Source organism: Hydractinia symbiolongicarpus, chromosome 3, assembly GCF_029227915.1.
Source record: "Hydractinia symbiolongicarpus strain clone_291-10 chromosome 3, HSymV2.1, whole genome shotgun sequence".
In the NCBI taxonomy this organism is placed as follows: Eukaryota; Metazoa; Cnidaria; class Hydrozoa; order Anthoathecata; family Hydractiniidae; genus Hydractinia; species Hydractinia symbiolongicarpus.
In genome coordinates, this window is record NC_079877.1 from 8886559 (window position 1) to 8905536 (window position 18978).

An 18978-nucleotide genomic window follows, 5' to 3' on the forward strand; every position below is an offset into this window, starting at 1 on the left:
TTTAGTATTGCGAACAGCACTCGAACTATGACCTTTTTACCATTTCCAGGGGGATTAGCTCACATGGTAGAGCGCTCGCTTTGCATGCGAGAGGTACCGGGATCGATGCCCGGATCCTCCAAGACGATGTTTTTAATTTATTTATTTTTATACTAATTTCAGTAGTTGCCAATGGTCATAAGAGGATTTATGATGCTCCTAAGATTACCTGGTATTAATAATAATAATAATAATACTAAACCGCGCTGCATATGTCTAGAGCATTTCTTGCTGTTTAATTTCGCATTGACAGTATACACAGTTTCAGCTTTTAACATGATCGACCGTGTGGCATTCGAGCATTGACGCCATCGCGAACATATTATTTAAATATGAACTCGTCCTCGGTAGTATAGTGGTAAGTATCCCCGCCTGTCACGCGGGAGACCGGGGTTCGATTCCCCGCCGGGGAGGTTCTTTTTATCTTGTCAATGTTTCGTTTCACGTCAGTAGCGTTCGCGGGACTGTCCGGGAATACAGATTTACGCCCGGTTAGCTCAGTCGGTAGAGCATCAGACTTTTAATCTGAGGGTCGCGGGTTCGAGTCCCTCATCGGGCGTAACAATTATTTGGTACGATTGTGAACTAACTTTCACCACAATGTCTTGTCGAAAGAGGATGAATAACGTAACATTTGCGGAGTGGCAAAGGCGAAGCAAACTTGATGGGGAACTAGCTCAGATGGTAGAGCGCTCTCTTAGCATGCGAGAGGTACCGGGATCGATGCCCGGGTTCTCCAATGCCTTTTCCATAGGCGTAAAATAAATGAAATTTGCGCAGAGCAATTTGCAGCAGCGTTCGTGTCATGTCGGGATGGCCGAGCGGTCTAAGGCGCCAGACTCAAGACAAAATGTTCTTCCACTCATCGTGTGGAGAATTCTGGTCCTCGAATGAGGGCGTGGGTTCGAATCCCACTTCCGACAACTTTTCCCTGCCACACAAAATTTTAGGCCTAAAATGCAAGTCCACCGAGCCGGATTTGAACCAGCGACCTAAGGATGCCTGAGTGGTATAAGTTCGTCTACAGTCCTCCGCTCTACCAACTGAGCTATCGGTGGATGTAGCATCGTACAGTTCTTGTGCAGGACTATGCAGGTCATGTCACGTTTGTAGTATGACGTGGTTTTTAAAATGATGCGATAGCTCGCACGTAGCAGAGGGTGGTTTCGATCCACCGACCTCTGGGTTATGGGCCCAGCACGCTTCCTCTGCGCCACTCTGCTGAAGGTAGGTAAGCTGAAATGTGTCTGATGTAAGGTGTAGTTTAGTATTGCGAACAGCACTCGAACTATGACCTTTTTACCATTTCCAGGGGGATTAGCTCACATGGTAGAGCGCTCGCTTTGCATGCGAGAGGTACCGGGATCGATGCCCGGATCCTCCAAGACGATGTTTTTAATTTATTTATTTTTATACTAATTTCAGTAGTTGCCAATGGTCATAAGAGGATTTATGATGCTCCTAAGATTACCTGGTATTAATAATAATAATAATAATAATAAACCGCGCTGCATATGTCTAGAGCATTTCTTGCTGTTTAATTTCGCATTGACAGTATACACAGTTTCAGCTTTTAACATGATCGACCGTGTGGCATTCGGGCATTGACGCCATCGCGAACATATTATTTAAATATGAACTCGTCCTCGGTAGTATAGTGGTAAGTATCCCCGCCTGTCACGCGGGAGACCGGGGTTCGATTCCCCGCCGGGGAGGTTCTTTTTATCTTGTCAATGTTTCGTTTCACGTCAGTAGCGTTCGCGGGACTGTCCGGGAATACAGATTTACGCCCGGTTAGCTCAGTCGGTAGAGCATCAGACTTTTAATCTGAGGGTCGCGGGTTCGAGTCCCTCATCGGGCGTAACAATTATTTGGTACGATGGTGAACTAACTTTCACCACAATGTCTTGTCGAAAGAGGATGAATAACGTAACATTTGCGGAGTGGCAAAGGCGAAGCAAACTTGATGGGGAACTAGCTCAGATGGTAGAGCGCTCGCTTAGCATGCGAGAGGTACCGGGATCGATGCCCGGGTTCTCCAATGCCTTTTCCATAGGCGTAAAATAAATGAAATTTGCGCAGAGCAATTTGCAGCAGCGTTCGTGTCATGTCGGGATGGCCGAGCGGTCTAAGGCGCCAGACTCAAGACAAAATGTTCTTCCACTCATCGCGTGGAGAATTCTGGTCCTCGAATGAGGGCGTGGGTTCGAATCCCACTTCCGACAACTTTTCCCTGCCACACAAAATTTTAGGCCTAAAATGCAAGTCCACCGAGCCGGATTTGAACCAGCGACCTAAGGATGCCTGAGTGGTATAAGTTCGTCTACAGTCCTCCGCACTACCAACTGAGCTATCGGTGGATGTAGCATCGTACAGTTCTTGTGCAGGACTATGCAGGTCATGTCACGTTTGTAGTATGACGTGGTTTTTAAAATGATGCGATAGCTCGCACGTAGCAGAGGGTGGTTTCGATCCACCGACCTCTGGGTTATGGGCCCAGCACGCTTCCTCTGCGCCACTCTGCTGAAGGTAGGTAAGCTGAAATGTGTCTGATGTAAGGTGTAGTTTAGTATTGCGAACAGCACTCGAACTATGACCTTTTTACCATTTCCAGGGGGATTAGCTCACATGGTACAGCGCTCGCTTTGCATGCGAGAGGTACCGGGATCGATGCCCGGATCCTCCAAGACGATGTTTTTAATTTATTTATTTTTATACTAATTTCAGTAGTTGCCAATGGTCATAAGAGGATTTATGATGCTCCTAAGATTACCTGGTATTAATAATAATAATAATAATACTAAACCGCGCTGCATATGTCTAGAGCATTTCTTGCTGTTTAATTTCGCATTGACAGTATACACAGTTTCAGCTTTTAACATGATCGACCGTGTGGCATTCGGGCATTGACGCCATCGCGAACATATTATTTAAATATGAACTCGTCCTCGGTAGTATAGTGGTAAGTATCCCCGCCTGTCACGCGGGAGACCGGGGTTCGATTCCCCGCCGGGGAGGTTCTTTTTATCTTGTCAATGTTTCGTTTCACGTCAGTAGCGTTCGCGGGACTGTCCGGGAATACAGATTTACGCCCGGTTAGCTCAGTCGGTAGAGCATCAGACTTTTAATCTGAGGGTCGCGGGTTCGAGTCCCTCATCGGGCGTAACAATTATTTGGTACGATGGTGAACTAACTTTCACCACAATGTCTTGTCGAAAGAGGATGAATAACGTAACATTTGCGGAGTGGCAAAGGCGAAACAAACTTGATGGGGAACTAGCTCAGATGGTAGAGCGCTCGCTTAGCATGCGAGAGGTACCGGGATCGATGCCCGGGTTCTCCAATGCCTTTTCCATAGGCGTAAAATAAATGAAATTTGCGCAGAGCAATTTGCAGCAGCGTTCGTGTCATGTCGGGATGGCCGAGCGGTCTAAGGCGCCAGACTCAAGACAAAATGTTCTTCCACTCATCGCGTGGAGAATTCTGGTCCTCGAATGAGGGCGTGGGTTCGAATCCCACTTCCGACAACTTTTCCCTGCCACACAAAATTTTAGGCCTAAAATGCAAGTCCACCGAGCCGGATTTGAACCAGCGACCTAAGGATGCCTGAGTGGTATAAGTTCGTCTACAGTCCTCCGCTCTACCAACTGAGCTATCGGTGGATGTAGCATCGTACAGTTCTTGTGCAGGACTATGCAGGTCATGTCACGTTTGTAGTATGACGTGGTTTTTAAAATGATGCGATAGCTCGCACGTAGCAGAGGGTGGTTTCGATCCACCGACCTCTGGGTTATGGGCCCAGCACGCTTCCTCTGCGCCACTCTGCTGAAGGTAGGTAAGCTGAAATGTGTCTGATGTAAGGTGTAGTTTAGTATTGCGAACAGCACTCGAACTATGACCTTTTTACCATTTCCAGGGGGATTAGCTCACATGGTAGAGCGCTCGCTTTGCATGCGAGAGGTACCGGGATCGATGCCCGGATCCTCCAAGACGATGTTTTTAATTTATTTATTTTTATACTAATTTCAGTAGTTGCCAATGGTCATAAGAGGATTTATGATGCTCCTAAGATTACCTGGTATTAATAATAATAATAATAATAATAATACTAAACCGCGCTGCATATGTCTAGAGCATTTCTTGCTGTTTAATTTCGCATTGACAGCATACACAGTTTCAGCTTTTAACATGATCGACCGTGTGGCATTCGGGCATTGACGCCATCGCGAACATATTATTTAAATATGAACTCGTCCTCGGTAGTATAGTGGTAAGTATCCCCGCCTGTCACGCGGGAGACCGGGGTTCGATTCCCCGCCGGGGAGGTTCTTTTTATCTTGTCAATGTTTCGTTTCACGTCAGTAGCGTTCGCGGGACTGTCCGGGAATACAGATTTACGCCCGGTTAGCTCAGTCGGTAGAGCATCAGACTTTTAATCTGAGGGTCGCGGGTTCGAGTCCCTCATCGGGCGTAACAATTATTTGGTACGATGGTGAACTAACTTTCACCACAATGTCTTGTCGAAAGAGGATGAATAACGTAACATTTGCGGAGTGGCAAAGGCGAAACAAACTTGATGGGGAACTAGCTCAGATGGTAGAGCGCTCGCTTAGCATGCGAGAGGTACCGGGATCGATGCCCGGGTTCTCCAATGCCTTTTCCATAGGCGTAAAATAAATGAAATTTGCGCAGAGCAATTTGCAGCAGCGTTCGTGTCATGTCGGGATGGCCGAGCGGTCTAAGGCGCCAGACTCAAGACAAAATGTTCTTCCACTCATCGCGTGGAGAATTCTGGTCCTCGAATGAGGGCGTGGGTTCGAATCCCACTTCCGACAACTTTTCCCTGCCACACAAAATTTTAGGCCTAAAATGCAAGTCCACCGAGCCGGATTTGAACCAGCGACCTAAGGATGCCTGAGTGGTATAAGTTCGTCTACAGTCCTCCGCTCTACCAACTGAGCTATCGGTGGATGTAGCATCGTACAGTTCTTGTGCAGGACTATGCAGGTCATGTCACGTTTGTAGTATGACGTGGTTTTTAAAATGATGCGATAGCTCGCACGTAGCAGAGGGTGGTTTCGATCCACCGACCTCTGGGTTATGGGCCCAGCACGCTTCCTCTGCGCCACTCTGCTGAAGGTAGGTAAGCTGAAATGTGTCTGATGTAAGGTGTAGTTTAGTATTGCGAACAGCACTCGAACTATGACCTTTTTACCATTTCCAGGGGGATTAGCTCACATGGTAGAGCGCTCGCTTTGCATGCGAGAGGTACCGGGATCGATGCCCGGATCCTCCAAGACGATGTTTTTAATTTATTTATTTTTATACTAATTTCAGTAGTTGCCAATGGTCATAAGAGGATTTATGATGCTCCTAAGATTACCTGGTATTAATAATAATAATAATAATAATAATACTAAACCGCGCTGCATATGTCTAGAGCATTTCTTGCTGTTTAATTTCGCATTGACAGCATACACAGTTTCAGCTTTTAACATGATCGACCGTGTGGCATTCGGGCATTGACGCCATCGCGAACATATTATTTAAATATGAACTCGTCCTCGGTAGTATAGTGGTAAGTATCCCCGCCTGTCACGCGGGAGACCGGGGTTCGATTCCCCGCCGGGGAGGTTCTTTTTATCTTGTCAATGTTTCGTTTCACGTCAGTAGCGTTCGCGGGACTGTCCGGGAATACAGATTTACGCCCGGTTAGCTCAGTCGGTAGAGCATCAGACTTTTAATCTGAGGGTCGCGGGTTCGAGTCCCTCATCGGGCGTAACAATTATTTGGTACGATGGTGAACTAACTTTCACCACAATGTCTTGTCGAAAGAGGATGAATAACGTAACATTTGCGGAGTGGCAAAGGCGAAGCAAACTTGATGGGGAACTAGCTCAGATGGTAGAGCGCTCGCTTAGCATGCGAGAGGTACCGGGATCGATGCCCGGGTTCTCCAATGCCTTTTCCATAGGCGTAAAATAAATGAAATTTGCGCAGAGCAATTTGCAGCAGCGTTCGTGTCATGTCGGGATGGCCGAGCGGTCTAAGGCGCCAGACTCAAGACAAAATGTTCTTCCACTCATCGCGTGGAGAATTCTGGTCCTCGAATGAGGGCGTGGGTTCGAATCCCACTTCCGACAACTTTTCCCTGCCACACAAAATTTTAGGCCTAAAATGCAAGTCCACCGAGCCGGATTTGAACCAGCGACCTAAGGATGCCTGAGTGGTATAAGTTCGTCTACAGTCCTCCGCTCTACCAACTGAGCTATCGGTGGATGTAGCATCGTACAGTTCTTGTGCAGGACTATGCAGGTCATGTCACGTTTGTAGTATGACGTGGTTTTTAAAATGATGCGATAGCTCGCACGTAGCAGAGGGTGGTTTCGATCCACCGACCTCTGGGTTATGGGCCCAGCACGCTTCCTCTGCGCCACTCTGCTGAAGGTAGGTAAGCTGAAATGTGTCTGATGTAAGGTGTAGTTTAGTATTGCGAACAGCACTCGAACTATGACCTTTTTACCATTTCCAGGGGGATTAGCTCACATGGTAGAGCGCTCGCTTTGCATGCGAGAGGTACCGGGATCGATGCCCGGATCCTCCAAGACGATGTTTTTAATTTATTTATTTTTATACTAATTTCAGTAGTTGCCAATGGTCATAAGAGGATTTATGATGCTCCTAAGATTACCTGGTATTAATAATAATAATAATAATACTAAACCGCGCTGCATATGTCTAGAGCATTTCTTGCTGTTTAATTTCGCATTGACAGTATACACAGTTTCAGCTTTTAACATGATCGACCGTGTGGCATTCGGGCATTGACGCCATCGCGAACATATTATTTAAATATGAACTCAACCTCGGTAGTATAGTGGTAAGTATCCCCGCCTGTCACGCGGGAGACCGGGGTTCGATTCCCCGCCGGGGAGGTTCTTTTTATCTTGTCAATGTTTCGTTTCACGTCAGTAGCGTTCGCGGGACTGTCCGGGAATACAGATTTACGCCCGGTTAGCTCAGTCGGTAGAGCATCAGACTTTTAATCTGAGGGTCGCGGGTTCGAGTCCCTCATCGGGCGTAACAATTATTTGGTACGATGGTGAACTAACTTTCACCACAATGTCTTGTCGAAAGAGGATGAATAACGTAACATTTGCGGAGTGGCAAAGGCGAAGCAAACTTGATGGGAACTAGCTCAGATGGTAGAGCGCTCGCTTAGCATGCGAGAGGTACCGGGATCGATGCCCGGGTTCTCCAATGCCTTTTCCATAGGCGTAAAATAAATGAAATTTGCGCAGAGCAATTTGCAGCAGCGTTCGTGTCATGTCGGGATGGCCGAGCGGTCTAAGGCGCCAGACTCAAGACAAAATGTTCTTCCACTCATCGCGTGGAGAATTCTGGTCCTCGAATGAGGGCGTGGGTTCGAATCCCACTTCCGACAACTTTTCCCTGCCACACAAAATTTTAGGCCTAAAATGCAAGTCCACCGAGCCGGATTTGAACCAGCGACCTAAGGATGCCTGAGTGGTATAAGTTCGTCTACAGTCCTCCGCTCTACCAACTGAGCTATCGGTGGATGTAGCATCGTACAGTTCTTGTGCAGGACTATGCAGGTCATGTCACGTTTGTAGTATGACGTGGTTTTTAAAATGATGCGATAGCTCGCACGTAGCAGAGGGTGGTTTCGATCCACCGACTTCTGGGTTATGGGCACAGCACGCTTCCTCTGCGCCACTCTGCTGAAGGTAGGTAAGCTGAAATGTGTCTGATGTAAGGTGTAGTTTAGTATTGCGAACAGCACTCGAACTATGACCTTTTTACCATTTCCAGGGGGATTAGCTCACATGGTAGAGCGCTCGCTTTGCATGCGAGAGGTACCGGGATCGATGCCCGGATCCTCCAAGACGATGTTTTTAATTTATTTATTTTTATACTAATTTCAGTAGTTGCCAATGGTCATAAGAGGATTTATGATGCTCCTAAGATTACCTGGTATTAATAATAATAATAATAATACTAAACCGCGCTGCATATGTCTAGAGCATTTCTTGCTGTTTAATTTCGCATTGACAGTATACACAGTTTCAGCTTTTAACATGATCGACCGTGTGGCATTCGGGCATTGACGCCATCGCGAACATATTATTTAAATATGAACTCGTCCTCGGTAGTATAGTGGTAAGTATCCCCGCCTGTCACGCGGGAGACCGGGGTTCGATTCCCCGCCGGGGAGGTTCTTTTTATCTTGTCAATGTTTCGTTTCACGTCAGTAGCGTTCGCGGGACTGTCCGGGAATACAGATTTACGCCCGGTTAGCTCAGTCGGTAGAGCATCAGACTTTTAATCTGAGGGTCGCGGGTTCGAGTCCCTCATCGGGCGTAACAATTATTTGGTACGATGGTGAACTAACTTTCACCACAATGTCTTGTCGAAAGAGGATGAATAACGTAACATTTGCGGAGTGGCAAAGGCGAAGCAAACTTGATGGGGAACTAGCTCAGATGGTAGAGCGCTCGCTTAGCATGCGAGAGGTACCGGGATCGATGCCCGGGTTCTCCAATGCCTTTTCCATAGGCGTAAAATAAATGAAATTTGCGCAGAGCAATTTGCAGCAGCGTTCGTGTCATGTCGGGATGGCCGAGCGGTCTAAGGCGCCAGACTCAAGACAAAATGTTCTTCCACTCATCGCGTGGAGAATTCTGGTCCTCGAATGAGGGCGTGGGTTCGAATCCCACTTCCGACAACTTTTCCCTGCCACACAAAATTTTAGGCCTAAAATGCAAGTCCACCGAGCCGGATTTGAACCAGCGACCTAAGGATGCCTGAGTGGTATAAGTTCGTCTACAATCCTCCGCTCTACCAACTGAGCTATCGGTGGATGTAGCATCGTACAGTTCTTGTGCAGGTTAGCTCACATGGTAGAGCGCTCGCTTTGCATGCGAGAGGTACCGGGATCGATGCCCGGATCCTCCAAGACGATGTTTTTAATTTATTTATTTTTATACTAATTTCAGTAGTTGCCAATGGTCATAAGAGGATTTATGATGCTCCTAAGATTACCTGGTATTAATAATAATAATAATAATACTAAACCGCGCTGCATATGTCTAGAGCATTTCTTGCTGTTTAATTTCGCATTGACAGTATACACAGTTTCAGCTTTTAACATGATCGACCGTGTGGCATTCGGGCATTGACGCCATCGCGAACATATTATTTAAATATGAACTCGTCCTCGGTAGTATAGTGGTAAGTATCCCCGCCTGTCACGCGGGAGACCGGGGTTCGATTCCCCGCCGGGGAGGTTCTTTTTATCTTGTCAATGTTTCGTTTCACGTCAGTAGCGTTCGCGGGACTGTCCGGGAATACAGATTTACGCCCGGTTAGCTCAGTCGGTAGAGCATCAGACTTTTAATCTGAGGGTCGCGGGTTCGAGTCCCTCATCGGGCGTAACAATTATTTGGTACGATGGTGAACTAACTTTCACCACAATGTCTTGTCGAAAGAGGATGAATAACGTAACATTTGCGGAGTGGCAAAGGCGAAGCAAACTTGATGGGGAACTAGCTCAGATGGTAGAGCGCTCGCTTAGCATGCGAGAGGTACCGGGATCGATGCCCGGGTTCTCCAATGCCTTTTCCATAGGCGTAAAATAAATGAAATTTGCGCAGAGCAATTTGCAGCAGCGTTCGTGTCATGTCGGGATGGCCGAGCGGTCTAAGGCGCCAGACTCAAGACAAAATGTTCTTCCACTCATCGCGTGGAGAATTCTGGTCCTCGAATGAGGGCGTGGGTTCGAATCCCACTTCCGACAACTTTTCCCTGCCACACAAAATTTTAGGCCTAAAATGCAAGTCCACCGAGCCGGATTTGAACCAGCGACCTAAGGATGCCTGAGTGGTATAAGTTCGTCTACAGTCCTCCGCTCTACCAACTGAGCTATCGGTGGATGTAGCATCGTACAGTTCTTGTGCAGGACTATGCAGGTCATGTCACGTTTGTAGTATGACGTGGTTTTTAAAATGATGCGATAGCTCGCACGTAGCAGAGGGTGGTTTCGATCCACCGACCTCTGGGTTATGGGCCCAGCACGCTTCCTCTGCGCCACTCTGCTGAAGGTAGGTAAGCTGAAATGTGTCTGATGTAAGGTGTAGTTTAGTATTGCGAACAGCACTCGAACTATGACCTTTTTACCATTTCCAGGGGGATTAGCTCACATGGTAGAGCGCTCGCTTTGCATGCGAGAGGTACCGGGATCGATGCCCGGATCCTCCAAGACGATGTTTTTAATTTATTTATTTTTATACTAATTTCAGTAGTTGCCAATGGTCATAAGAGGATTTATGATGCTCCTAAGATTACCTGGTATTAATAATAATAATAATAATACTAAACCGCGCTGCATATGTCTAGAGCATTTCTTGCTGTTTAATTTCGCATTGACAGTATACACAGTTTCAGCTTTTAACATGATCGACCGTGTGGCATTCGGGCATTGACGCCATCGCGAACATATTATTTAAATATGAACTCGTCCTCGGTAGTATAGTGGTAAGTATCCCCGCCTGTCACGCGGGAGACCGGGGTTCCATTCCCCCCCGGGGAGGTTCTTTTTATCTTGTCAATGTTTCGTTTCACGTCAGTAGCGTTCGCGGGACTGTCCGGGAATACAGATTTACGCCCGGTTAGCTCAGTCGGTAGAGCATCAGACTTTTAATCTGAGGGTCGCGGGTTCGAGTCCCTCATCGGGCGTAACAATTATTTGGTACGATGGTGAACTAACTTTCACCACAATGTCTTGTCGAAAGAGGATGAATAACGTAACAAAGGCGAAGCAAACTTGATGGGGAACTAGCTCAGATGGTAGAGCGCTCGCTTAGCATGCGAGAGGTACCGGGATCGATGCCCGGGTTCTCCAATGCCTTTTCCATAGGCGTAAAATAAATGAAATTTGCGCAGAGCAATTTGCAGCAGCGTTCGTGTCATGTCGGGATGGCCGAGCGGTCTAAGGCGCCAGACTCAAGACAAAATGTTCTTCCACTCATCGCGTGGAGAATTCTGGTCCTCGAATGAGGGCGTGGGTTCGAATCCCACTTCCGACAACTTTTCCCTGCCACACAAAATTTTAGGCCTAAAATGCAAGTCCACCGAGCCGGATTTGAACCAGCGACCTAAGGATGCCTGAGTGGTATAAGTTCGTCTACAGTCCTCCGCTCTACCAACTGAGCTATCGGTGGATGTAGCATCGTACAGTTCTTGTGCAGGACTATGCAGGTCATGTCACGTTTGTAGTATGACGTGGTTTTTAAAATGATGCGATAGCTCGCACGTAGCAGAGGGTGGTTTCGATCCACCGACCTCTGGGTTATGGGCCCAGCACGCTTCCTCTGCGCCACTCTGCTGAAGGTAGGTAAGCTGAAATGTGTCTGATGTAAGGTGTAGTTTAGTATTGCGAACAGCACTCGAACTATGACCTTTTTACCATTTCCAGGGGGATTAGCTCACATGGTAGAGCGCTCGCTTTGCATGCGAGAGGTACCGGGATCGATGCCCGGATCCTCCAAGACGATGTTTTTAATTTATTTATTTTTATACTAATTTCAGTAGTTGCCAATGGTCATAAGAGGATTTATGATGCTCCTAAGATTACCTGGTATTAATAATAATAATAATAATACTAAACCGCGCTGCATATGTCTAGAGCATTTCTTGCTGTTTAATTTCGCATTGACAGTATACACAGTTTCAGCTTTTAACATGATCGACCGTGTGGCATTCGGGCATTGACGCCATCGCGAACATATTATTTAAATATGAACTCGTCCTCGGTAGTATAGTGGTAAGTATCCCCGCCTGTCACGCGGGAGACCGGGGTTCCATTCCCCCCCGGGGAGGTTCTTTTTATCTTGTCAATGTTTCGTTTCACGTCAGTAGCGTTCGCGGGACTGTCCGGGAATACAGATTTACGCCCGGTTAGCTCAGTCGGTAGAGCATCAGACTTTTAATCTGAGGGTCGCGGGTTCGAGTCCCTCATCGGGCGTAACAATTATTTGGTACGATGGTGAACTAACTTTCACCACAATGTCTTGTCGAAAGAGGATGAATAACGTAACATTTGCGGAGTGGCAAAGGCGAAGCAAACTTGATGGGGAACTAGCTCAGATGGTAGAGCGCTCGCTTAGCATGCGAGAGGTACCGGGATCGATGCCCGGGTTCTCCAATGCTTTTTCCATAGGCGTAAAATAAATGAAATTTGCGCAGAGCAATTTGCAGCAGCGTTCGTGTCATGTCGGGATGGCCGAGCGGTCTAAGGCGCCAGACTCAAGACAAAATGTTCTTCCACTCATCGCGTGGAGAATTCTGGTCCTCGAATGAGGGCGTGGGTTCGAATCCCACTTCCGACAACTTTTCCCTGCCACACAAAATTTTAGGCCTAAAATGCAAGTCCACCGAGCCGGATTTGAACCAGCGACCTAAGGATGCCTGAGTGGTATAAGTTCGTCTACAGTCCTCCGCTCTACCAACTGAGCTATCGGTGGATGTAGCATCGTACAGTTCTTGTGCAGGACTATGCAGGTCATGTCACGTTTGTAGTATGACGTGGTTTTTAAAATGATGCGATAGCTCGCACGTAGCAGAGGGTGGTTTCGATCCACCGACCTCTGGGTTATGGGCCCAGCACGCTTCCTCTGCGCCACTCTGCTGAAGGTAGGTAAGCTGAAATGTGTCTGATGTAAGGTGTAGTTTAGTATTGCGAACAGCACTCGAACTATGACCTTTTTACCATTTCCAGGGGGATTAGCTCACATGGTAGAGCGCTCGCTTTGCATGCGAGAGGTACCGGGATCGATGCCCGGATCCTCCAAGACGATGTTTTTAATTTATTTATTTTTATACTAATTTCAGTAGTTGCCAATGGTCATAAGAGGATTTATGATGCTCCTAAGATTACCTGGTATTAATAATAATAATAATAATACTAAACCGCGCTGCATATGTCTAGAGCATTTCTTGCTGTTTAATTTCGCATTGACAGTATACACAGTTTCAGCTTTTAACATGATCGACCGTGTGGCATTCGGGCATTGACGCCATCGCGAACATATTATTTAAATATGAACTCGTCCTCGGTAGTATAGTGGTAAGTATCCCCGCCTGTCACGCGGGAGACCGGGGTTCGATTCCCCGCCGGGGAGGTTCTTTTTATCTTGTCAATGTTTCGTTTCACGTCAGTAGCGTTCGCGGGACTGTCCGGGAATACAGATTTACGCCCGGTTAGCTCAGTCGGTAGAGCATCAGACTTTTAATCTGAGGGTCGCGGGTTCGAGTCCCTCATCGGGCGTAACAATTATTTGGTACGATGGTGAACTAACTTTCACCACAATGTCTTGTCGAAAGAGGATGAATAACGTAACATTTGCGGAGTGGCAAAGGCGAAGCAAACTTGATGGGGAACTAGCTCAGATGGTAGAGCGCTCGCTTAGCATGCGAGAGGTACCGGGATCGATGCCCGGGTTCTCCAATGCCTTTTCCATAGGCGTAAAATAAATGAAATTTGCGCAGAGCAATTTGCAGCAGCGTTCGTGTCATGTCGGGATGGCCGAGCGGTCTAAGGCGCCAGACTCAAGACAAAATGTTCTTCCACTCATCGCGTGGAGAATTCTGGTCCTCGAATGAGGGCGTGGGTTCGAATCCCACTTCCGACAACTTTTCCCTGCCACACAAAATTTTAGGCCTAAAATGCAAGTCCACCGAGCCGGATTTGAACCAGCGACCTAAGGATGCCTGAGTGGTATAAGTTCGTCTACAGTCCTCCACTCTACCAACTGAGCTATCGGTGGATGTAGCATCGTACAGTTCTTGTGCAGGACTATGCAGGTCATGTCACGTTTGTAGTATGACGTGGTTTTTAAAATGATGCGATAGCTTGCACGTAGCAGAGGGTGGTTTCGATCCACCGACCTCTGGGTTATGGGCCCAGCACGCTTCCTCTGCGCCACTCTGCTGAAGGTAGGTAAGCTGAAATGTGTCTGATGTAAGGTGTAGTTTAGTATTGCGAACAGCACTCGAGCTATGACCTTTTTACCATTTCCAGGGGGATTAGCTCACATGGTAGAGCGCTCGCTTTGCATGCGAGAGGTACCGGGATCGATGCCCGGATCCTCCAAGACGATGTTTTTAATTTATTTATTTTTATACTAATTTCAGTAGTTGCCAATGGTCATAAGAGGATTTATGATGCTCCTAAGATTACCTGGTATTAATAATAATAATAATAATACTAAACCGCGCTGCATATGTCTAGAGCATTTCTTGCTGTTTAATTTCGCATTGACAGTATACACAGTTTCAGCTTTTAACATGATCGACCGTGTGGCATTCGGGCATTGACGCCATCGCGAACATATTATTTAAATATGAACTCGTCCTCGGTAGTATAGTGGTAAGTATCCCCGCCTGTCACGCGGGAGACCGGGGTTCGATTCCCCGCCGGGGAGGTTCTTTTTATCTTGTCAATGTTTCGTTTCACGTCAGTAGCGTTCGCGGGACTGTCCGGGAATACAGATTTACGCCCGGTTAGCTCAGTCGGTAGAGCATCAGACTTTTAATCTGAGGGTCGCGGGTTCGAGTCCCTCATCGGGCGTAACAATTATTTGGTACGATGGTGAACTAACTTTCACCACAATGTCTTGTCGAAAGAGGATGAATAACGTAACATTTGCGGAGTGGCAAAGGCGAAGCAAACTTGATGGGGAACTAGCTCAGATGGTAGAGCGCTCGCTTAGCATGCGAGAGGTACCGGGATCGATGCCCGGGTTCTCCAATGCCTTTTCCATAGGCGTAAAATAAATGAAATTTGCGCAGAGCAATTTGCAGCAGCGTTCGTGTCATGTCGGGATGGCCGAGCGGTCTAAGGCGCCAGACTCAAGACAAAATGTTCTTCCACTCATCGCGTGGAAAATTCTGGTCCTCGAATGAGGGCGTGGGTTCGAATCCCACTTCCGACAACTTTTCCCTGCCACACAAAATTTTAGGCCTAAAATGCAAGTCCACCGAGCCGGATTTGAACCAGCGACCTAAGGATGCCTGAGTGGTATAAGTTCGTCTACAGTCCTCCGCTCTACCAACTGAGCTATCGGTGGATGTAGCATCGTACAGTTCTTGTGCAGGACTATGCAGGTCATGTCACGTTTGTAGTATGACGTGGTTTTTAAAATGATGCGATAGCTCGCACGTAGCAGAGGGTGGTTTCGATCCACCGACCTCTGGGTTATGGGCCCAGCACGCTTCCTCTGCGCCACTCTGCTGAAGGTAGGTAAGCTGAAATGTGTCTGATGTAAGGTGTAGTTTAGTATTGCGAACAGCACTCGAACTATGACCTTTTTACCATTTCCAGGGGGATTAGCTCACATGGTAGAGCGCTCGCTTTGCATGCGAGAGGTACCGGGATCGATGTCCGGATCCTCCAAGACGATGTTTTTATTTTATTTATTTTTATACTAATTTCAGTAGTTGCCAATGGTCATAAGAGGATTTATGATGCTCCTAAGATTACCTGGTATTAATAATAATAATAATAATACTAAACCGCGCTGCATATGTCTAGAGCATTTCTTGCTGTTTAATTTCGCATTGACAGTATACACAGTTTCAGCTTTTAACATGATCGACCGTGTGGCATTCGGGCATTGACGCCATCGCGAACATATTATTTAAATATGAACTCGTCCTCGGTAGTATAGTGGTAAGTATCCCCGCCTGTCACGCGGGAGACCGGGGTTCGATTCCCCGCCGGGGAGGTTCTTTTTATCTTGTCAATGTTTCGTTTCACGTCAGTAGCGTTCGCGGGACTGTCCGGGAATACAGATTTACGCCCGGTTAGCTCAGTCGGTAGAGCATCAGACTTTTAATCTGAGGGTCGCGGGTTCGAGTCCCTCATCGGGCGTAACAATTATTTGGTACGATGGTGAACTAACTTTCACCACAATGTCTTGTCGAAAGAGGATGAATAACGTAACATTTGCGGAGTGGCAAAGGCGAAGCAAACTTGATGGGGAACTAGCTCAGATGGTAGAGCGCTCGCTTAGCATGCGAGAGGTACCGGGATCGATGCCCGGGTTCTCCAATGCCTTTTCCATAGGCGTAAAATAAATGAAATTTGCGCAGAGCAATTTGCAGCAGCGTTCGTGTCATGTCGGGATGGCCGAGCGGTCTAAGGCGCCAGACTCAAGACAAAATGTTCTTTCACTCATCGCGTGGAGAATTCTGGTCCTCGAATGAGGGCGTGGGTTCGAATCCCACTTCCGACAACTTTTCCCTGCCACACAAAATTTTAGGCCTAAAATGCAAGTCCACCGAGCCGGATTTGAACCAGCGACCTAAGGATGCCTGAGTGGTATAAGTTCGTCTACAGTCCTCCGCTCTACCAACTGAGCTATCGGTGGATGTAGCATCGTACAGTTCTTGTGCAGGACTATGCAGGTCATGTCACGTTTGTAGTATGACGTGGTTTTTAAAATGATGCGTTAGCTCGCACGTAGCAGAGGGTGGTTTCGATCCACCGACCTCTTGGTTATGGGCCCAGCACGCTTCCTCTGCGCCACTCTGCTGAAGGTAGGTAAGCTGAAATGTGTCTGATGTAAGGTGTAGTCTAGTATTGCGAACAGTACTCGAACTATGACCTTTTTACCATTTCCAGGGGGATTAGCTCACATGGTAGAGCGCTCGCTTTGCATGCGAGAGGTACCGGGATCGATGCCCGGATCCTCCAAGACGATGTTTTTAATTTATTTATTTTTATACTAATTTCAGTAGTTGCCAATGGTCATAAGAGGATTTATGATGCTCCTAAGATTACCTGGTATTAATAATAATAATAATAATACTAAACCGCGCTGCATATGTCTAGAGCATTTCTTGCTGTTTAATTTCGCATTGACAGTATACACAGTTTCAGCTTTTAACATGATCGACCGTGTGGCATTCGGGCATTGACGCCATCGCGAACATATTATTTAAATATGAACTCGTCCTCTATAGTATACTGGTAAGTATCCCCGCCTGTCACGCGGGAGACCGGGGTTCGATTCCCCGCCGGGGAGGTTCTTTTTATCTTGTCAATGTTTCGTTTCACGTCAGTAGCGTTCGCGGGACTGTCCGGGAATACAGATTTACGCCCGGTTAGCTCAGTCGGTAGAGCATCAGACTTTTAATCTGAGGGTCGCGGGTTCGAGTCCCTCATCGGGCGTAACAATTATTTGGTACGATGGTGAACTAACTTTCACCACAATGTCTTGTCGAAAGAGGATGAATAACGTAACATTTGCGGAGTGGCAAAGGCGAAGCAAACTTGATGGGGAACTAGCTCAGATGGTAGAGCGCTCGCTTAGCATGCGAGAGGTACCGGGATCGATGCCCGGGTTCTCCAATGCCTTTTCCATAGGCGTAAAATAAATGAAATTTGCGCAGAGCAATTTGCAGCAGCGTTCGTGTCATGTCGGGATGGCCGAGCGGTCTAAGGCGCCAGACTCAAGACAAAATGTTCTTCCACTCATCGCGTGGAGAATTCTGGTCCTCGAATGAGGGCGTGGGTTCGAATCCCACTTCCGACAACTTTTCCCTGCCACACAAAATTTTAGGCCTAAAATGCAAGTCCACCGAGCCGGATTTGAACCAGCGACCTAAGGATGCCTGAGTGGTATAAGTTCGTCTACAGTCCTCCGCTCTACCAACTGAGCTATCGGTGGATGTAGCATCGTACAGTTCTTGTGCAGGACTATGCAGGTCATGTCACGTTTGTAGTATGACGTGGTTTTTAAAATGATGCGATAGCTCGCACGTAGCAGAGGGTGGTTTCGATCCACCGACCTCTGGGTTATGGGCCCAGCACGCTTCCTCTGCGCCACTCTGCTGAAGGTAGGTAAGCTGAAATGTGTCTGATGTAAGGTGTAGTTTAGTATTGCGAACAGCACTCGAACTATGACCTTTTTACCATTTCCAGGGGGATTAGCTCACATGGTAGAGCGCTCGCTTTGCATGCGAGAGGTACCGGGATCGATGCCCGGATCCTCCAAGACGATGTTTTTAATTTATTTATTTTTATACTAATTTCAGTAGTTGCCAATGGTCATAAGAGGATTTATGATGCTCCTAAGATTACCTGGTATTAATAATAATAATAATAATACTAAACCGCGCTGCATATGTCTAGAGCATTTCTTGCTGTTTAATTTCGCATTGACAGTATACACAGTTTCAGCTTTTAACATGATCGACCGTGTGGCATTCGGGCATTGACGCCATCGCGAACATATTATTTAAATATGAACTCGTCCTCGGTAGTATAGTGGTAAGTATCCCCGCCTGTCACGCGGGAGACCGGGGTTCGATTCCCCGCCGGGGAGGTTCTTTTTATCTTGTCAATGTTTCGTTTCACGTCAGTAGCGTTCGCGGGACTGTCCGGGAATACAGATTTACGCCCGGTTAGCTCAGTCGGTAGAGCATCAGACTTTTAATCTGAGGGTCGCGGGTTCGAGTCCCTCATCGAGCGTAACAATTATTTGGTACGATGGTGAACTAACTTTCACCACAATGTCTTGTCGAAAGAGGATGAATAACGTAACATTTGCGGAGTGGCAAAGGCGAAGCAAACTTGATGGGGAACTAGCTCAGATGGTAGAGCGCTCGCTTAGCATGCGAGAGGTACCGGGATCGATGCCCGGGTTCTCCAATGCCTTTTCCATTGGCGTAAAATAAATGAAATTTGCGCAGAGCAATTTGCAGCAGCGTTCGTGTCATGTCGGGATGGCCGAGCGGTCTAAGGCGCCAGACTCAAGACAAAATGTTCTTCCACTCATCGCGTGGAGAATTCTGGTCCTCAAATGAAGGCGTGGGTTCGAATCCCACTTCCGAAAACTTTTCCCTGCCACACAAAAT

The 18978-nt window shown here is 47.3% G+C and overlaps 79 non-coding genes across 79 annotated transcripts; 66 read left to right on the forward strand and 13 right to left on the reverse strand.

Moving 5' to 3' along the window:
* Positions 1 to 48: 48 nt before the first annotated feature.
* On the forward strand, positions 49 to 121 carry Trnaa-ugc (transfer RNA alanine (anticodon UGC)). Its single transcript has one exon. It is a non-coding gene; the product is annotated as a tRNA-Ala (tRNA).
* Positions 122 to 380: 259 nt separating this feature from the next.
* Trnad-guc (transfer RNA aspartic acid (anticodon GUC)) lies at positions 381 to 452 on the forward strand. The gene has a single exon. It is a non-coding gene; the product is annotated as a tRNA-Asp (tRNA).
* A 73-nt stretch (positions 453 to 525) lies between these two features.
* Trnak-uuu (transfer RNA lysine (anticodon UUU)) lies at positions 526 to 598 on the forward strand. The gene has a single exon. It is a non-coding gene; the product is annotated as a tRNA-Lys (tRNA).
* A 248-nt stretch (positions 599 to 846) lies between these two features.
* On the forward strand, positions 847 to 962 carry Trnal-caa (transfer RNA leucine (anticodon CAA)). Its single transcript has 2 exons — positions 847 to 884; positions 917 to 962. It is a non-coding gene; the product is annotated as a tRNA-Leu (tRNA).
* Positions 963 to 1003: 41 nt separating this feature from the next.
* Trnay-gua (transfer RNA tyrosine (anticodon GUA)) lies at positions 1004 to 1097 on the reverse strand. The gene is made up of 2 exons: positions 1061 to 1097; positions 1004 to 1039 (listed from the first exon to the last, which is right to left on the reverse strand). It is a non-coding gene; the product is annotated as a tRNA-Tyr (tRNA).
* A 253-nt stretch (positions 1098 to 1350) lies between these two features.
* On the forward strand, positions 1351 to 1423 carry Trnaa-ugc (transfer RNA alanine (anticodon UGC)). The gene has a single exon. It is a non-coding gene; the product is annotated as a tRNA-Ala (tRNA).
* Positions 1424 to 1682: 259 nt separating this feature from the next.
* On the forward strand, positions 1683 to 1754 carry Trnad-guc (transfer RNA aspartic acid (anticodon GUC)). Its single transcript has one exon. It is a non-coding gene; the product is annotated as a tRNA-Asp (tRNA).
* A 73-nt stretch (positions 1755 to 1827) lies between these two features.
* Positions 1828 to 1900, forward strand: Trnak-uuu (transfer RNA lysine (anticodon UUU)). The gene has a single exon. It is a non-coding gene; the product is annotated as a tRNA-Lys (tRNA).
* Positions 1901 to 2007: 107 nt separating this feature from the next.
* On the forward strand, positions 2008 to 2080 carry Trnaa-agc (transfer RNA alanine (anticodon AGC)). The gene has a single exon. It is a non-coding gene; the product is annotated as a tRNA-Ala (tRNA).
* Positions 2081 to 2148: 68 nt separating this feature from the next.
* On the forward strand, positions 2149 to 2264 carry Trnal-caa (transfer RNA leucine (anticodon CAA)). The gene is made up of 2 exons: positions 2149 to 2186; positions 2219 to 2264. It is a non-coding gene; the product is annotated as a tRNA-Leu (tRNA).
* A 720-nt stretch (positions 2265 to 2984) lies between these two features.
* Positions 2985 to 3056, forward strand: Trnad-guc (transfer RNA aspartic acid (anticodon GUC)). Its single transcript has one exon. It is a non-coding gene; the product is annotated as a tRNA-Asp (tRNA).
* A 73-nt stretch (positions 3057 to 3129) lies between these two features.
* Positions 3130 to 3202, forward strand: Trnak-uuu (transfer RNA lysine (anticodon UUU)). Its single transcript has one exon. It is a non-coding gene; the product is annotated as a tRNA-Lys (tRNA).
* Positions 3203 to 3309: 107 nt separating this feature from the next.
* On the forward strand, positions 3310 to 3382 carry Trnaa-agc (transfer RNA alanine (anticodon AGC)). The gene has a single exon. It is a non-coding gene; the product is annotated as a tRNA-Ala (tRNA).
* A 68-nt stretch (positions 3383 to 3450) lies between these two features.
* Positions 3451 to 3566, forward strand: Trnal-caa (transfer RNA leucine (anticodon CAA)). Its single transcript has 2 exons — positions 3451 to 3488; positions 3521 to 3566. It is a non-coding gene; the product is annotated as a tRNA-Leu (tRNA).
* A 41-nt stretch (positions 3567 to 3607) lies between these two features.
* Trnay-gua (transfer RNA tyrosine (anticodon GUA)) lies at positions 3608 to 3701 on the reverse strand. Its single transcript has 2 exons — positions 3665 to 3701; positions 3608 to 3643 (listed from the first exon to the last, which is right to left on the reverse strand). It is a non-coding gene; the product is annotated as a tRNA-Tyr (tRNA).
* A 253-nt stretch (positions 3702 to 3954) lies between these two features.
* Positions 3955 to 4027, forward strand: Trnaa-ugc (transfer RNA alanine (anticodon UGC)). Its single transcript has one exon. It is a non-coding gene; the product is annotated as a tRNA-Ala (tRNA).
* Positions 4028 to 4292: 265 nt separating this feature from the next.
* Trnad-guc (transfer RNA aspartic acid (anticodon GUC)) lies at positions 4293 to 4364 on the forward strand. Its single transcript has one exon. It is a non-coding gene; the product is annotated as a tRNA-Asp (tRNA).
* Positions 4365 to 4437: 73 nt separating this feature from the next.
* Trnak-uuu (transfer RNA lysine (anticodon UUU)) lies at positions 4438 to 4510 on the forward strand. Its single transcript has one exon. It is a non-coding gene; the product is annotated as a tRNA-Lys (tRNA).
* A 107-nt stretch (positions 4511 to 4617) lies between these two features.
* On the forward strand, positions 4618 to 4690 carry Trnaa-agc (transfer RNA alanine (anticodon AGC)). Its single transcript has one exon. It is a non-coding gene; the product is annotated as a tRNA-Ala (tRNA).
* Positions 4691 to 4758: 68 nt separating this feature from the next.
* Positions 4759 to 4874, forward strand: Trnal-caa (transfer RNA leucine (anticodon CAA)). The gene is made up of 2 exons: positions 4759 to 4796; positions 4829 to 4874. It is a non-coding gene; the product is annotated as a tRNA-Leu (tRNA).
* A 41-nt stretch (positions 4875 to 4915) lies between these two features.
* Positions 4916 to 5009, reverse strand: Trnay-gua (transfer RNA tyrosine (anticodon GUA)). Its single transcript has 2 exons — positions 4973 to 5009; positions 4916 to 4951 (listed from the first exon to the last, which is right to left on the reverse strand). It is a non-coding gene; the product is annotated as a tRNA-Tyr (tRNA).
* A 253-nt stretch (positions 5010 to 5262) lies between these two features.
* Positions 5263 to 5335, forward strand: Trnaa-ugc (transfer RNA alanine (anticodon UGC)). Its single transcript has one exon. It is a non-coding gene; the product is annotated as a tRNA-Ala (tRNA).
* A 265-nt stretch (positions 5336 to 5600) lies between these two features.
* Trnad-guc (transfer RNA aspartic acid (anticodon GUC)) lies at positions 5601 to 5672 on the forward strand. Its single transcript has one exon. It is a non-coding gene; the product is annotated as a tRNA-Asp (tRNA).
* Positions 5673 to 5745: 73 nt separating this feature from the next.
* On the forward strand, positions 5746 to 5818 carry Trnak-uuu (transfer RNA lysine (anticodon UUU)). The gene has a single exon. It is a non-coding gene; the product is annotated as a tRNA-Lys (tRNA).
* A 107-nt stretch (positions 5819 to 5925) lies between these two features.
* Trnaa-agc (transfer RNA alanine (anticodon AGC)) lies at positions 5926 to 5998 on the forward strand. Its single transcript has one exon. It is a non-coding gene; the product is annotated as a tRNA-Ala (tRNA).
* A 68-nt stretch (positions 5999 to 6066) lies between these two features.
* Positions 6067 to 6182, forward strand: Trnal-caa (transfer RNA leucine (anticodon CAA)). Its single transcript has 2 exons — positions 6067 to 6104; positions 6137 to 6182. It is a non-coding gene; the product is annotated as a tRNA-Leu (tRNA).
* A 41-nt stretch (positions 6183 to 6223) lies between these two features.
* On the reverse strand, positions 6224 to 6317 carry Trnay-gua (transfer RNA tyrosine (anticodon GUA)). The gene is made up of 2 exons: positions 6281 to 6317; positions 6224 to 6259 (listed from the first exon to the last, which is right to left on the reverse strand). It is a non-coding gene; the product is annotated as a tRNA-Tyr (tRNA).
* Positions 6318 to 6570: 253 nt separating this feature from the next.
* Trnaa-ugc (transfer RNA alanine (anticodon UGC)) lies at positions 6571 to 6643 on the forward strand. Its single transcript has one exon. It is a non-coding gene; the product is annotated as a tRNA-Ala (tRNA).
* A 259-nt stretch (positions 6644 to 6902) lies between these two features.
* Trnad-guc (transfer RNA aspartic acid (anticodon GUC)) lies at positions 6903 to 6974 on the forward strand. The gene has a single exon. It is a non-coding gene; the product is annotated as a tRNA-Asp (tRNA).
* A 73-nt stretch (positions 6975 to 7047) lies between these two features.
* On the forward strand, positions 7048 to 7120 carry Trnak-uuu (transfer RNA lysine (anticodon UUU)). Its single transcript has one exon. It is a non-coding gene; the product is annotated as a tRNA-Lys (tRNA).
* Positions 7121 to 7367: 247 nt separating this feature from the next.
* Positions 7368 to 7483, forward strand: Trnal-caa (transfer RNA leucine (anticodon CAA)). Its single transcript has 2 exons — positions 7368 to 7405; positions 7438 to 7483. It is a non-coding gene; the product is annotated as a tRNA-Leu (tRNA).
* Positions 7484 to 7524: 41 nt separating this feature from the next.
* Trnay-gua (transfer RNA tyrosine (anticodon GUA)) lies at positions 7525 to 7618 on the reverse strand. The gene is made up of 2 exons: positions 7582 to 7618; positions 7525 to 7560 (listed from the first exon to the last, which is right to left on the reverse strand). It is a non-coding gene; the product is annotated as a tRNA-Tyr (tRNA).
* A 253-nt stretch (positions 7619 to 7871) lies between these two features.
* Positions 7872 to 7944, forward strand: Trnaa-ugc (transfer RNA alanine (anticodon UGC)). Its single transcript has one exon. It is a non-coding gene; the product is annotated as a tRNA-Ala (tRNA).
* Positions 7945 to 8203: 259 nt separating this feature from the next.
* On the forward strand, positions 8204 to 8275 carry Trnad-guc (transfer RNA aspartic acid (anticodon GUC)). The gene has a single exon. It is a non-coding gene; the product is annotated as a tRNA-Asp (tRNA).
* Positions 8276 to 8348: 73 nt separating this feature from the next.
* Trnak-uuu (transfer RNA lysine (anticodon UUU)) lies at positions 8349 to 8421 on the forward strand. The gene has a single exon. It is a non-coding gene; the product is annotated as a tRNA-Lys (tRNA).
* Positions 8422 to 8528: 107 nt separating this feature from the next.
* Positions 8529 to 8601, forward strand: Trnaa-agc (transfer RNA alanine (anticodon AGC)). The gene has a single exon. It is a non-coding gene; the product is annotated as a tRNA-Ala (tRNA).
* A 68-nt stretch (positions 8602 to 8669) lies between these two features.
* On the forward strand, positions 8670 to 8785 carry Trnal-caa (transfer RNA leucine (anticodon CAA)). The gene is made up of 2 exons: positions 8670 to 8707; positions 8740 to 8785. It is a non-coding gene; the product is annotated as a tRNA-Leu (tRNA).
* Positions 8786 to 8826: 41 nt separating this feature from the next.
* Positions 8827 to 8920, reverse strand: Trnay-gua (transfer RNA tyrosine (anticodon GUA)). Its single transcript has 2 exons — positions 8884 to 8920; positions 8827 to 8862 (listed from the first exon to the last, which is right to left on the reverse strand). It is a non-coding gene; the product is annotated as a tRNA-Tyr (tRNA).
* Positions 8921 to 9274: 354 nt separating this feature from the next.
* Trnad-guc (transfer RNA aspartic acid (anticodon GUC)) lies at positions 9275 to 9346 on the forward strand. The gene has a single exon. It is a non-coding gene; the product is annotated as a tRNA-Asp (tRNA).
* Positions 9347 to 9419: 73 nt separating this feature from the next.
* On the forward strand, positions 9420 to 9492 carry Trnak-uuu (transfer RNA lysine (anticodon UUU)). The gene has a single exon. It is a non-coding gene; the product is annotated as a tRNA-Lys (tRNA).
* A 107-nt stretch (positions 9493 to 9599) lies between these two features.
* Positions 9600 to 9672, forward strand: Trnaa-agc (transfer RNA alanine (anticodon AGC)). Its single transcript has one exon. It is a non-coding gene; the product is annotated as a tRNA-Ala (tRNA).
* Positions 9673 to 9740: 68 nt separating this feature from the next.
* Positions 9741 to 9856, forward strand: Trnal-caa (transfer RNA leucine (anticodon CAA)). The gene is made up of 2 exons: positions 9741 to 9778; positions 9811 to 9856. It is a non-coding gene; the product is annotated as a tRNA-Leu (tRNA).
* Positions 9857 to 9897: 41 nt separating this feature from the next.
* On the reverse strand, positions 9898 to 9991 carry Trnay-gua (transfer RNA tyrosine (anticodon GUA)). The gene is made up of 2 exons: positions 9955 to 9991; positions 9898 to 9933 (listed from the first exon to the last, which is right to left on the reverse strand). It is a non-coding gene; the product is annotated as a tRNA-Tyr (tRNA).
* Positions 9992 to 10244: 253 nt separating this feature from the next.
* On the forward strand, positions 10245 to 10317 carry Trnaa-ugc (transfer RNA alanine (anticodon UGC)). Its single transcript has one exon. It is a non-coding gene; the product is annotated as a tRNA-Ala (tRNA).
* A 404-nt stretch (positions 10318 to 10721) lies between these two features.
* Trnak-uuu (transfer RNA lysine (anticodon UUU)) lies at positions 10722 to 10794 on the forward strand. Its single transcript has one exon. It is a non-coding gene; the product is annotated as a tRNA-Lys (tRNA).
* Positions 10795 to 10887: 93 nt separating this feature from the next.
* Trnaa-agc (transfer RNA alanine (anticodon AGC)) lies at positions 10888 to 10960 on the forward strand. The gene has a single exon. It is a non-coding gene; the product is annotated as a tRNA-Ala (tRNA).
* A 68-nt stretch (positions 10961 to 11028) lies between these two features.
* On the forward strand, positions 11029 to 11144 carry Trnal-caa (transfer RNA leucine (anticodon CAA)). Its single transcript has 2 exons — positions 11029 to 11066; positions 11099 to 11144. It is a non-coding gene; the product is annotated as a tRNA-Leu (tRNA).
* A 41-nt stretch (positions 11145 to 11185) lies between these two features.
* Trnay-gua (transfer RNA tyrosine (anticodon GUA)) lies at positions 11186 to 11279 on the reverse strand. Its single transcript has 2 exons — positions 11243 to 11279; positions 11186 to 11221 (listed from the first exon to the last, which is right to left on the reverse strand). It is a non-coding gene; the product is annotated as a tRNA-Tyr (tRNA).
* Positions 11280 to 11532: 253 nt separating this feature from the next.
* On the forward strand, positions 11533 to 11605 carry Trnaa-ugc (transfer RNA alanine (anticodon UGC)). The gene has a single exon. It is a non-coding gene; the product is annotated as a tRNA-Ala (tRNA).
* A 404-nt stretch (positions 11606 to 12009) lies between these two features.
* On the forward strand, positions 12010 to 12082 carry Trnak-uuu (transfer RNA lysine (anticodon UUU)). The gene has a single exon. It is a non-coding gene; the product is annotated as a tRNA-Lys (tRNA).
* A 107-nt stretch (positions 12083 to 12189) lies between these two features.
* On the forward strand, positions 12190 to 12262 carry Trnaa-agc (transfer RNA alanine (anticodon AGC)). Its single transcript has one exon. It is a non-coding gene; the product is annotated as a tRNA-Ala (tRNA).
* A 68-nt stretch (positions 12263 to 12330) lies between these two features.
* Trnal-caa (transfer RNA leucine (anticodon CAA)) lies at positions 12331 to 12446 on the forward strand. The gene is made up of 2 exons: positions 12331 to 12368; positions 12401 to 12446. It is a non-coding gene; the product is annotated as a tRNA-Leu (tRNA).
* A 41-nt stretch (positions 12447 to 12487) lies between these two features.
* Positions 12488 to 12581, reverse strand: Trnay-gua (transfer RNA tyrosine (anticodon GUA)). Its single transcript has 2 exons — positions 12545 to 12581; positions 12488 to 12523 (listed from the first exon to the last, which is right to left on the reverse strand). It is a non-coding gene; the product is annotated as a tRNA-Tyr (tRNA).
* Positions 12582 to 12834: 253 nt separating this feature from the next.
* Trnaa-ugc (transfer RNA alanine (anticodon UGC)) lies at positions 12835 to 12907 on the forward strand. The gene has a single exon. It is a non-coding gene; the product is annotated as a tRNA-Ala (tRNA).
* A 259-nt stretch (positions 12908 to 13166) lies between these two features.
* On the forward strand, positions 13167 to 13238 carry Trnad-guc (transfer RNA aspartic acid (anticodon GUC)). Its single transcript has one exon. It is a non-coding gene; the product is annotated as a tRNA-Asp (tRNA).
* A 73-nt stretch (positions 13239 to 13311) lies between these two features.
* On the forward strand, positions 13312 to 13384 carry Trnak-uuu (transfer RNA lysine (anticodon UUU)). The gene has a single exon. It is a non-coding gene; the product is annotated as a tRNA-Lys (tRNA).
* A 107-nt stretch (positions 13385 to 13491) lies between these two features.
* Trnaa-agc (transfer RNA alanine (anticodon AGC)) lies at positions 13492 to 13564 on the forward strand. Its single transcript has one exon. It is a non-coding gene; the product is annotated as a tRNA-Ala (tRNA).
* A 68-nt stretch (positions 13565 to 13632) lies between these two features.
* Positions 13633 to 13748, forward strand: Trnal-caa (transfer RNA leucine (anticodon CAA)). The gene is made up of 2 exons: positions 13633 to 13670; positions 13703 to 13748. It is a non-coding gene; the product is annotated as a tRNA-Leu (tRNA).
* A 41-nt stretch (positions 13749 to 13789) lies between these two features.
* Positions 13790 to 13883, reverse strand: Trnay-gua (transfer RNA tyrosine (anticodon GUA)). The gene is made up of 2 exons: positions 13847 to 13883; positions 13790 to 13825 (listed from the first exon to the last, which is right to left on the reverse strand). It is a non-coding gene; the product is annotated as a tRNA-Tyr (tRNA).
* A 253-nt stretch (positions 13884 to 14136) lies between these two features.
* On the forward strand, positions 14137 to 14209 carry Trnaa-ugc (transfer RNA alanine (anticodon UGC)). Its single transcript has one exon. It is a non-coding gene; the product is annotated as a tRNA-Ala (tRNA).
* A 259-nt stretch (positions 14210 to 14468) lies between these two features.
* On the forward strand, positions 14469 to 14540 carry Trnad-guc (transfer RNA aspartic acid (anticodon GUC)). The gene has a single exon. It is a non-coding gene; the product is annotated as a tRNA-Asp (tRNA).
* A 73-nt stretch (positions 14541 to 14613) lies between these two features.
* Trnak-uuu (transfer RNA lysine (anticodon UUU)) lies at positions 14614 to 14686 on the forward strand. The gene has a single exon. It is a non-coding gene; the product is annotated as a tRNA-Lys (tRNA).
* A 107-nt stretch (positions 14687 to 14793) lies between these two features.
* On the forward strand, positions 14794 to 14866 carry Trnaa-agc (transfer RNA alanine (anticodon AGC)). Its single transcript has one exon. It is a non-coding gene; the product is annotated as a tRNA-Ala (tRNA).
* A 68-nt stretch (positions 14867 to 14934) lies between these two features.
* On the forward strand, positions 14935 to 15050 carry Trnal-caa (transfer RNA leucine (anticodon CAA)). The gene is made up of 2 exons: positions 14935 to 14972; positions 15005 to 15050. It is a non-coding gene; the product is annotated as a tRNA-Leu (tRNA).
* Positions 15051 to 15091: 41 nt separating this feature from the next.
* Trnay-gua (transfer RNA tyrosine (anticodon GUA)) lies at positions 15092 to 15185 on the reverse strand. The gene is made up of 2 exons: positions 15149 to 15185; positions 15092 to 15127 (listed from the first exon to the last, which is right to left on the reverse strand). It is a non-coding gene; the product is annotated as a tRNA-Tyr (tRNA).
* A 585-nt stretch (positions 15186 to 15770) lies between these two features.
* Trnad-guc (transfer RNA aspartic acid (anticodon GUC)) lies at positions 15771 to 15842 on the forward strand. Its single transcript has one exon. It is a non-coding gene; the product is annotated as a tRNA-Asp (tRNA).
* A 73-nt stretch (positions 15843 to 15915) lies between these two features.
* Trnak-uuu (transfer RNA lysine (anticodon UUU)) lies at positions 15916 to 15988 on the forward strand. The gene has a single exon. It is a non-coding gene; the product is annotated as a tRNA-Lys (tRNA).
* A 107-nt stretch (positions 15989 to 16095) lies between these two features.
* Trnaa-agc (transfer RNA alanine (anticodon AGC)) lies at positions 16096 to 16168 on the forward strand. Its single transcript has one exon. It is a non-coding gene; the product is annotated as a tRNA-Ala (tRNA).
* Positions 16169 to 16236: 68 nt separating this feature from the next.
* Trnal-caa (transfer RNA leucine (anticodon CAA)) lies at positions 16237 to 16352 on the forward strand. Its single transcript has 2 exons — positions 16237 to 16274; positions 16307 to 16352. It is a non-coding gene; the product is annotated as a tRNA-Leu (tRNA).
* A 41-nt stretch (positions 16353 to 16393) lies between these two features.
* Trnay-gua (transfer RNA tyrosine (anticodon GUA)) lies at positions 16394 to 16487 on the reverse strand. Its single transcript has 2 exons — positions 16451 to 16487; positions 16394 to 16429 (listed from the first exon to the last, which is right to left on the reverse strand). It is a non-coding gene; the product is annotated as a tRNA-Tyr (tRNA).
* Positions 16488 to 16740: 253 nt separating this feature from the next.
* On the forward strand, positions 16741 to 16813 carry Trnaa-ugc (transfer RNA alanine (anticodon UGC)). Its single transcript has one exon. It is a non-coding gene; the product is annotated as a tRNA-Ala (tRNA).
* A 404-nt stretch (positions 16814 to 17217) lies between these two features.
* Positions 17218 to 17290, forward strand: Trnak-uuu (transfer RNA lysine (anticodon UUU)). Its single transcript has one exon. It is a non-coding gene; the product is annotated as a tRNA-Lys (tRNA).
* A 107-nt stretch (positions 17291 to 17397) lies between these two features.
* Trnaa-agc (transfer RNA alanine (anticodon AGC)) lies at positions 17398 to 17470 on the forward strand. Its single transcript has one exon. It is a non-coding gene; the product is annotated as a tRNA-Ala (tRNA).
* Positions 17471 to 17538: 68 nt separating this feature from the next.
* Trnal-caa (transfer RNA leucine (anticodon CAA)) lies at positions 17539 to 17654 on the forward strand. The gene is made up of 2 exons: positions 17539 to 17576; positions 17609 to 17654. It is a non-coding gene; the product is annotated as a tRNA-Leu (tRNA).
* Positions 17655 to 17695: 41 nt separating this feature from the next.
* On the reverse strand, positions 17696 to 17789 carry Trnay-gua (transfer RNA tyrosine (anticodon GUA)). The gene is made up of 2 exons: positions 17753 to 17789; positions 17696 to 17731 (listed from the first exon to the last, which is right to left on the reverse strand). It is a non-coding gene; the product is annotated as a tRNA-Tyr (tRNA).
* Positions 17790 to 18042: 253 nt separating this feature from the next.
* Positions 18043 to 18115, forward strand: Trnaa-ugc (transfer RNA alanine (anticodon UGC)). Its single transcript has one exon. It is a non-coding gene; the product is annotated as a tRNA-Ala (tRNA).
* A 259-nt stretch (positions 18116 to 18374) lies between these two features.
* Positions 18375 to 18446, forward strand: Trnad-guc (transfer RNA aspartic acid (anticodon GUC)). The gene has a single exon. It is a non-coding gene; the product is annotated as a tRNA-Asp (tRNA).
* Positions 18447 to 18519: 73 nt separating this feature from the next.
* Positions 18520 to 18592, forward strand: Trnak-uuu (transfer RNA lysine (anticodon UUU)). The gene has a single exon. It is a non-coding gene; the product is annotated as a tRNA-Lys (tRNA).
* A 107-nt stretch (positions 18593 to 18699) lies between these two features.
* Positions 18700 to 18772, forward strand: Trnaa-agc (transfer RNA alanine (anticodon AGC)). The gene has a single exon. It is a non-coding gene; the product is annotated as a tRNA-Ala (tRNA).
* Positions 18773 to 18978: the final 206 nt, after the last annotated feature.